Source organism: Onthophagus taurus, chromosome 2 (genome assembly GCF_036711975.1).
Source record: "Onthophagus taurus isolate NC chromosome 2, IU_Otau_3.0, whole genome shotgun sequence".
Lineage (NCBI taxonomy): Eukaryota > Metazoa > Arthropoda > Insecta > Coleoptera > Scarabaeidae > Onthophagus > Onthophagus taurus.
In genome coordinates, this window is record NC_091967.1 from 14,195,128 (window position 1) to 14,203,752 (window position 8,625).

The 8,625-nt window shown below is 32.8% G+C and overlaps 1 protein-coding gene across 1 annotated transcript in view; it reads right to left on the reverse strand.

Moving 5' to 3' along the window:
• Positions 1-4,535, reverse strand: part of LOC111426943 (metabotropic glutamate receptor 2-like) — a 127,212-nt gene extending 122,677 nt beyond the window's left edge. The window contains exon 1 of the mRNA XM_023061850.2: positions 4,264-4,535. The gene's annotated coding sequence lies outside the window, so the exon portion shown is untranslated. The remainder of the gene's footprint in view (positions 1-4,263) is intronic.
• Between the last annotated feature and the right edge of the window lie 4,090 nt (positions 4,536-8,625).

The following is an 8,625-nucleotide window of genomic DNA, read 5'->3' on the forward strand; positions in this document are numbered from 1 at the left end:
CATTCGTTGGTGAAGAACATTACTGACGGTCTTCTGAGCAACCGTAATGGAATGATATTGAAAAAAGGATAATGCTGTAAAATAATTCTGAATTACGTAACATAGCGCAAGACCATGATGACCACGCAGACATAATAGTGATAACGCCACGTTTGAAAGATATTACAAAAGCGTAAAACATGTCCCTAGATGGAAAATTTTGGTCCCAAAAGATTGGTAACATACCTGAAGGTGGCATATATATACATCTAAGAATAACAGAAGAAAACAGTCTACAATCCGAAGAGAAATATCAGCAATATAAGAACTTGTATAAGACATTGGTAATGGCAACATATCTGAAGGTGGAATAACCATTATTAAACCACGGTTAAAGTAAAGAAAAATGTAAGAAAGGTTAAGTTTCTTGGGGATTTTTAAACAAAAATAGCTAATGGACTCATCAAATTTAGAAAAGAAGTTACCGTTTGGAAGGGAGGAAGACCATTATCATCTGCATACGCTCCATGCACGTCTCATCGACGAAAACAGCAAGATGGAAAAAATGGAGAGAGTCCAAATTTGAAATTTGAAGAAAATTTGATAAACATGCGCGGCAGCAACATGCGACGTTCGTAAGACAAAATTCTGCAGAGCACAACATACCAAAGAATGTTGCGCAGCATGCTACATGATTGCCGCATTATACACACCCTTAGAATGAATGTTTTAGAGAATCCTATTTTCTAGTATCATTCAAGCCTATCCTCTTTTGAATGTGGATGTTGTAAAATTGCGAAACTATAATAAGTTGATATATCCTTCATACCTTTATTTATCTATTTCTGAAGAACTTTTAGTTCATTTTCTTTTGTTTTACCTACACCCTTGATAATGATTTCTCATCTACCATATTTTTAAAAGCTTAATAAAGGGAACATTCTTACTGACTTAATTTAGTGTATTGTTATCACGTTTATGTTAGGTTTTATTTCAAAACTTTCCCGCATAATTCTGTTTTGAATTATTTTGGGCTACACGGCTTCATAACCTATGGTTTACCGCGGTAAATGGTACTTTAAAAGCCTGTTAATAAAATCCCGGTAAATCCCTATTCCTTTTTGTGTGTTGTGGACTATAGTATCAACTGGTTTATACGTGGTTTTCAGTCGCAAATTGACTTTGCTGGATTATTGTTGTTGCTGATTGAGTTATTATCATTGTAATTGTTGTTATAGACTATTTGCAATTTTTTTGAATTGAACAATCCCAGTTTATTCTCATCATGGCCACATTCTCCTTTCTAAACATTTTGTCACGTTATCCTACTTTTCCACACTCTTTGTGAAACGTTCTATTACTTTACCCATTTTCTACCTGAACTACTTGAAATGTAGTAAGTAGACTAAAGTTTTACCTTTTATCTACGAGTATAAAAGTAAATCGTTGCAGCGATTACTCTCAATGATTTTTATATCTCAAGCGGGAATGGCAACGACATACTCTCTTACTTTCTTTCTGATGTTTTATACGATAATTTCAATGGTTTTTCTGTTGCATGCCTAACTTCTAGCTTGTTGGCATTTATGTGCCGACAAAACATGGTTTATATAAAAACGAAATTTCCGAATTAAACATCAATTATACGGTACTTATAACTTTGTTATGTCATCGGTTTATCTTAATAAGGATGCCTACTATGTACATTTCTGTAATCAGACAATCACGGATTATAGACTTTAAATTTGTCTATTAACTTGATCCTGAAGGACCAGGAAATGTACCAGCTCCATTGAAATTGGCCTCATTATTTGGCCAATGTCCGTCGCACAACGACGCTTGATATTGTCCTATTTAGAAAACTCCTAGCAGTACAGTAACACGAACTAATTTAAATTTTGAGTTTAAAGTTGAATTTTTATCATTATTGATACCATTTATGTAATTGAAATGTAACCTAACAGAATTAACTTCAGTAACCTAAAACTCTCGTTTACAACTCGGTCATAAACATCTTTAACTGCCACTAAAATTAAGATTTAATAATGAAAGTTCCTGTACCTCATCAACTATAAAACACCTATAATTTTATAAATAATTTCGAGGTTGTGTTCTATTTCGCATCAATTCTGCTCGTTCATGTTTTCGAGGAAGTCAACCGAGTTCAACGTAACTTTAAACTAGGAAATATATCCGACTAAAACGTGATACCGACTCCGCTTTCCACTCAGGATGTTTACATATTCCAAGCTCAAACAAACTGGCGTTGACCTGCCGAAATATTTGAATGAAAACTAGCGGAGCAACGAAGCATAAAATACATATATTAAGGATGTTGGCGCAATAAAACATAATAGTGCGATAAACGGAGCTGTTGCTCACCAGTTAGTTCGAAACTTTTTGTCAATGAAAATTTCCTAAAAAAACTTTGCGTTTATTTTAGGGTTAAAATTAGTTGAGTCGAAGAGGGCTGATAAAACTTTGGGATGGCCATTTCGTTCGAGTCTGGTGATTGAGGAAGTTTTTCTTTCTAGGGCATCGCCCTTGAATCTCCCTCAACATTTTAAACTTGTTCCGCCATTCTAAAAGAGCTGACATAAAGACAGAGTATCGTTTTTAAAAGACTTTCTCTCTCGAATTTGTTACCTTCAGTTGCTATAAGACTGTCTTTCGTTCTTTCTCCCCTTTTATCACAATTGCTCAGGATAGCCTGTTTCAAAAAGTTATTGCAGGCAATACCAATCAATCTGTTGTAATTATATTAATAAAATATATGGTGATCGATATTAACGTTTATTTAAATAAATTTATTTGTAATCAACAAATAAAGTGTTTACGAATGTTTACGACTTCCTCGCACTTTAAATCTACATACGAAGTAGTTTTTAGAGTAAATTTATTTTAATTAGGATAATGTACGACTCGATGTAGCTACCTTCACGTTCTCGAATTCTCTTACCACTTCCTTTAAGTTAATTAGAGGGTAACTTTAACTTGTAATACCCCTACTTCAATCCAATTTACCACATGCCTTAAATAAGTATTTTGTAAAGCCCTCGATAATAATAGATTGTCGCCTCATTAATTCACAAAGGAACCGATCCCAGTTTCCCAAGAATGTAACACACAATACATAAGGGTGTTCGGATACCACCATGGGTCAATGGAGGAATGTGGAACCGCTAAGCGAATAATATATAAAGCGAAAGTAACCTCAGGTTTCATATGAAATATGGCTTCAACGTGTTCGCAGTTCCGCTAGAAACATATAAGAATCTCGTGAGACGTTAACACTCCCCATTGGCAGGAAATGTTCTAAGAATGCGTTTGAGTGTAATGGCAGCTTTAGAAACGTGGTTTGAAACTTTATTTGAACGACTTCATAAATATGTATGGTAAAATACATCAAATGTATCCGGATCGTCTACCAAAACAAAGATAAAAAAGATTTATAACAACAATTTTCTGTTTCAAGATCACTTAACTTCTTTTTCTATAAATATTTCGACCAAAATTGACTCTCTTGCAATTTGTTTATTGAACGAGAAAATGTAATTTATCTGTACATAGGGCATTCGTATTTATTGCTTCTTTTATTGGATGGATTCGTTTCTATTCTGCAGAGAAAGCCAATTTAGGGGGCTCTTATTCAGAACCCCGTAATAAATTTGATTGGAAATATTATGATTTGAAGAAGAGAAGAAAACGGTGGACATTTTTAAATGGGTATTATTGATTCAAGTTTTTAATCAATCATGATATAAGTGATGAATAATTGCATTTGAAAATACATAGATAAATGATGACATTACAAGGATATTAAATTTCCTTAGTGCCAAGTTGAAGTAATAAATCTAAGTGTTCTTTCTGTTGTCGTCATCAATCACCTTACCCAAAAGTACTAGACAAAGAAAGAAAATTAAAACTTGTACGAGAAGTTATTTAAAAGTTTTAAAACCATTTTTAAACTTCATAAAAAATCGATTTTAGTTTCCTAATCTAACACACCTTTTTTGTAGATGTTAATCTGGACAAATTTTTAAATACTTATATTTTTTTATTTTTTAGGTTTAGCCTTTATTAAATACTTTAATATAAAACGAAATGAGAAAAATAACTACTTAGAAGAAATAATTTAAAAATAATAATATTACCGGCGCATCCGCCAAAAAATCCTTTAAAACTTTATTACAAGATGAGATTTTGAAACATCAAAGAAGCTGGCATAATTAATTAATTAATATAAAGTTGTTGGTAATGATAATACATGAAAAGATTACTTACCTTTATTCAAGCTCCTCCATAACTAAAGTTGACAAAGTATACATTGTCAACTAACAACCCACTTATTCAGGCCCATCCCAATGACTTTAATAGACTGAAAACTTTGTATAACTAAGTTGTAAACTAGCAAAACTCCTGAACAGAGTTGTCTCTACTCCGGAAAATACCCTAAAACGAGTTGTATTAATTAAACAACATCAAAAGTTTTTAGCGGTTCATTTAATTGGCGGATTGAGTTGTAGCGGCACGCGATCGCAATTTTCCGGTGAGTAGGGGTCGAAACCGGACCGTTAAGGGTGGAATCTGCGCGGTAACTGTTTTATTCAGGCGATGAGATCTAGTCAGTTCGCATTGGTCCCGTGGATTCTGCGCTTCGGCTTTTCAAAAACTCATCTCCCTGTACCTGAATGGGAGTAATCAACGGTGAGAGAAGGTTACCACTCAATAGGGATTCGTTCTTTAGGCTCTACACGAATTTCCATTGAGTTTTGAAAGGTATCGACAGTCGTAATCGAGCACGGAAAATTCGACCACCCTACATATCATCTCAAATTGAATAGTAATCGTCTTTGTAAGTCCTACTATTTCCAAGTAGACTTTCAAGAGAACCCTTTTATTGTATGAAAAATTCAGAATCGTAAAGGAAAAATGAATGATTGCTTCTAAAAGACGAAATAATTAAGTAAAAAAATTCTTATAGATAAGTTTTTACTAAACTTTGGATTTTGTGACCAGCAGTCTTTAAGAGGTAAAGTAAAATTGAGGATAAAATGAAATTGCATTGAAATTTAATAGGGATATTAAATCAAATCGTTTGAAAGACTTTTTCTTGAATTCGGTTGAATTTTTAACTTTTAGAACTCCAGCGAAACCTTGTTCCGAACAAATATTGAATTCCAAGTAGTTTAAAGGAACGATAAATCAAAAAATATGAAGTAAAGTTATATTTGATAAAATTATTGTCGGCCATGGCGATAATTTCCAATATCCTTTTTGTAATTAAGTATTCATACAGAATACTTTTCCACAAAAATCTCGAAACAAATAAGTAGATTTTCATACATCTACTACAAGTTTACAATATGGGTATGTAGTGCAGCGTATTCGAGACAAACGAATTTGTTATTGATATGGGTGTTAAGATTTGAGAGAGATGATAAACAAGTTAATAAAATTTTTCTCAGAAAGTTCCTCGATATAGTTCTAATGTTTCTTTTCATTTCTCTCGTATTGCCAATAAATATTTCAATACAAATATAAAATATGGTGATCAGTGTTGCCGTTTCGGTACAATTGTACTGAATTCAGTACGATTTCATGGATAAAGTACGTGAAAGTAGCAATGCAGTACAAAATTTTGTAGTCGGTACAATTGTACATTTCTCTCTCAATTCAGTAAACTTTTTTCATTTTCAGTACGCATTTTGGTACATTTATTTTCTTATTTTTTTTATTAATAGTGCACTGTGACTGCCACAAGCCATACCTCTTGCTGCACTCCCGAATTTCTGATTACAATTAAACGATAATAATTGTAATAATGCAACAAGTTAGCTAAAATATTCAATATCAACTGAACTATTGACCGCACTGTTCATACCGGTCAATTAATACGCTGTCAGTTTAAAACGTATGTAAGACTTGAAGACACATACAATGGATGATCAAACATGTAATAGTGATGACTAAAAGTTTTGGAAAAAAAGTTTTAATGGTGACCCAAGTAAAGGTTATACTCAATGCAGATTTAATGGTCGTTATTCGATACTCAAGGAAGTGAAGTACAATATACTTAGATTCAAAACTATTTCTACTTTAACAACTTTATTTTCCCCCTTGTAACGTTCGATCTCATTATACCTTTACTTCTTTCGGTTTCTGTTACTTGTGGACTTCCTGCGTTTTATTCATATAATATGATTCCCGGCTTTGAAATATTCAATTCTAGTTATCACACTTCTATGGTTGTTGCTGAGAAGATAAATAGAATTAATCAGGAGATTTAAATTTAATGTCCAATACATGGTACATTTCCAGGTATAGGTACCTACCTGGAAATATTTTAATATACTTTACTATATACTACCAGTTGAAAGTCCTTTAAAATATCCGCCAATTGAAATCACTCACGCTATAGAAATATTATATAAAGCTGTTCTAGAATTCTACGTATTCACTGAAATCATTTCAAGCAATTCAAAAATATCTTACATATCAACATCCGTACCTCCTTGAAAATCTTAATCGACCTAGGACATCTTTAAACTAGTAATTATTTATACATTAGTTAGTTTAGAACTAATACACGTGTATTTAGATGTTCAGATAATTGAATAGGTTGAGCATCCTCTTAGGTTGATTTGATGCCAAGGTTGCGTGTTCTTAATTATATCCTTGCTTTACTTCTTTACATTATTCTAAAACGTATAAAATTACTTTTATTCTAAAATTTTGCAATCTTCCTGTTGACGTGATAAAAATAACAAAAGCATTAATTATTCATACACAACGGAAACGGGGTAAATAGCGTAATAACAGGTACCCATTCAAGTGTCTTCCCATAATATAAATGTCCTCTCTGGTAGACCTCGCTATTTTAAGGGCGTTCTTTTCCCAAGGAAATACGATCTTTAACGTTGTGCACAAGGAGACTCGCTTTACGAGAGTATCTTGGAAGGTACGTTTTAAGATGACCATACTTTCGAGATAGATACGTGACCTATAAAAATCGTAACGTAATTGAATTTTTCACTTTTAACGACTTTAACTTCCACTAATGATCAAGTTTTAAAATTTATAACCCATTTTTGTTTATACAAGATCCAACGATAAACGTAAATTTCCTGTAGAAAATTAAAACAAATTTTTTCAACGTGATGATAAAATTTAGAGTTTCTATTTGCAAAGATCTATAAAATTTTATGATTGAAATGATACGCTTTAAAATTTTAATTAAAAGTTTCGATAGAACCAATTTTTGGGCGAGGTAAATCGTTCGTTTTTCGCTTTTCAGTAAGTTATTCGTTTAATAGCATTGGATTTATAGTGAGTGTGTTGAACGATTAATAAAATTTTCACGTTAATTTCTCCAATTCCTATAAAAATATAAACTTCTTTATTACTAAAAAGTGTTATTGTTCACAAACTCGACGTATTAGTCCTTCATATTCCAGTTACGGTTATAACTCAATATAAAGTTCGAAAATTGCTTTTTGCTTTATAGCGTCCGCTAGGAGTTTTAATCGACTGTGTTTAAAAAAAAAGCAAGTTGAAAACAAACACAATAAAATTACTCGATGTTTATGATTTTTTCCTCAACTCGGTGTTTATACCTATTAAAACGAATTTTAATCACTACATTGAGCAATTATTTGCAAACTCAGTGTATTCACAAAACCGATTTAAAGCACTCATTTCTATGCAAAGGTTAACTCAAGCTAGTAAAGATCCTGAATGTGCACGTTGAATTGTCGTGTTCGTATCAATAACACGTGCCGACCCTCTCGCGGAGCAACCATTAATAGGCAATTAGTGTGCTCTCGACTTTGCAGCTTCTGTGTCGAAACTACATCTCCAATAATTGCGGATGCAAATTTTCCCAGACATTTCCAATCGACACGTTCTGAGGGTGTGGACAGTCTCTGGCAGTTTGTTCAACGATAATTGATTTTATCGTGCGCCCTCGAAATCGGTTAGGCAGACCGCGCAGATTTCTCTTCGGCTAGTATAAGTTACTAAAACTAATTTGAGGACCTAATGTTCGTAATTCATGGTCCAGATGGGTGGATTAATTACTGTCCGGTAAACTTTTCGAGTAAATTGACACTGATTTATGTTAGATATCGATTCGGATGTTCTAATAATTTTTAATGGTATTTTCTATCAAATAAATTAACGAGAAGGTGTTAACAAAATGTATTGGTGTTCTGAAACTTTGTTAAATACGTGATCAATCATGAGGATATCGATTGTTTCTGTGGGTTTCAGTTTCAACCTATCAATGAGGAAAAAAACGTTCTATTCAAGGCACGTTTGTGTATTTTTGCGAAACAGAAAAAATATCCAATTAGCATGTGGGGTTGTCGATGAATTAATGTCAAATTTCAAATGCAAATGAAACAAGGAAATGCGTTGAATTAACTTAATGAAATTGTCAACATAACAAAATTCCGATACATGTGTCCTTCAAGTTACGATAACGAGTGAATGTTTTGTAAATAGAGTTTTACTAACCTTTGTTACAAATGTTAAAATACAAATAATATATATTTCTAGCTTCATCTTCTTCCTGCGTAATTGTAGGAAGCAGGAAGTTGCGGAATGCTATTGTGTACACATGCATTCGCAATATCCAGCAATAAA